This window comes from Tigriopus californicus, chromosome 7 (assembly GCF_007210705.1).
Source record: "Tigriopus californicus strain San Diego chromosome 7, Tcal_SD_v2.1, whole genome shotgun sequence".
Classification (NCBI taxonomy): domain Eukaryota; kingdom Metazoa; phylum Arthropoda; class Copepoda; order Harpacticoida; family Harpacticidae; genus Tigriopus; species Tigriopus californicus.
In genome coordinates this window covers 8,886,421-8,886,782 of record NC_081446.1, presented here as the reverse complement: position 1 = coordinate 8,886,782, position 362 = coordinate 8,886,421, and the positions used below count along the sequence as shown (strand labels likewise).

At 55.2% G+C, this 362-nt stretch overlaps 1 pseudogene; it reads left to right on the top strand.

The window, feature by feature from the left end:
- LOC131883445 (NADH dehydrogenase [ubiquinone] flavoprotein 1, mitochondrial-like) overlaps nucleotides 1–362 on the top strand; it is a 2,420-nt pseudogene that overhangs the window by 1,891 nt on the left and 167 nt on the right.

Genomic DNA, 362 nt, shown 5'->3' with positions numbered 1-362 from the left:
ATGCCTGTCGACCACACCCGCCCTCAACGAAAAGACCAAGTTCGGCCCCTTGGCTGATTCGGATCGTATCTTCACCAATTTGTATGGCCGTCACGACTGGGCCTTAAAGGGGGCCATGGCCCGTGGAGATTGGTACAAAACCAAGGAGATCGTGGAAAAGGGCAACGAATGGATCATCAATGAGATTAAAGCCTCCGGTCTGCGCGGCCGAGGTGGAGCCGGATTTCCCTCGGGCATGAAATGGAGTTTCATGAACAAGCCCGACGATGGCCGACCCAAGTACTTGGTGGTCAATGCGGATGAAGGTGAACCCGGCACTTGCAAGGATCGAGAGATCATGCGGCACGATCCCCACAAGTTGG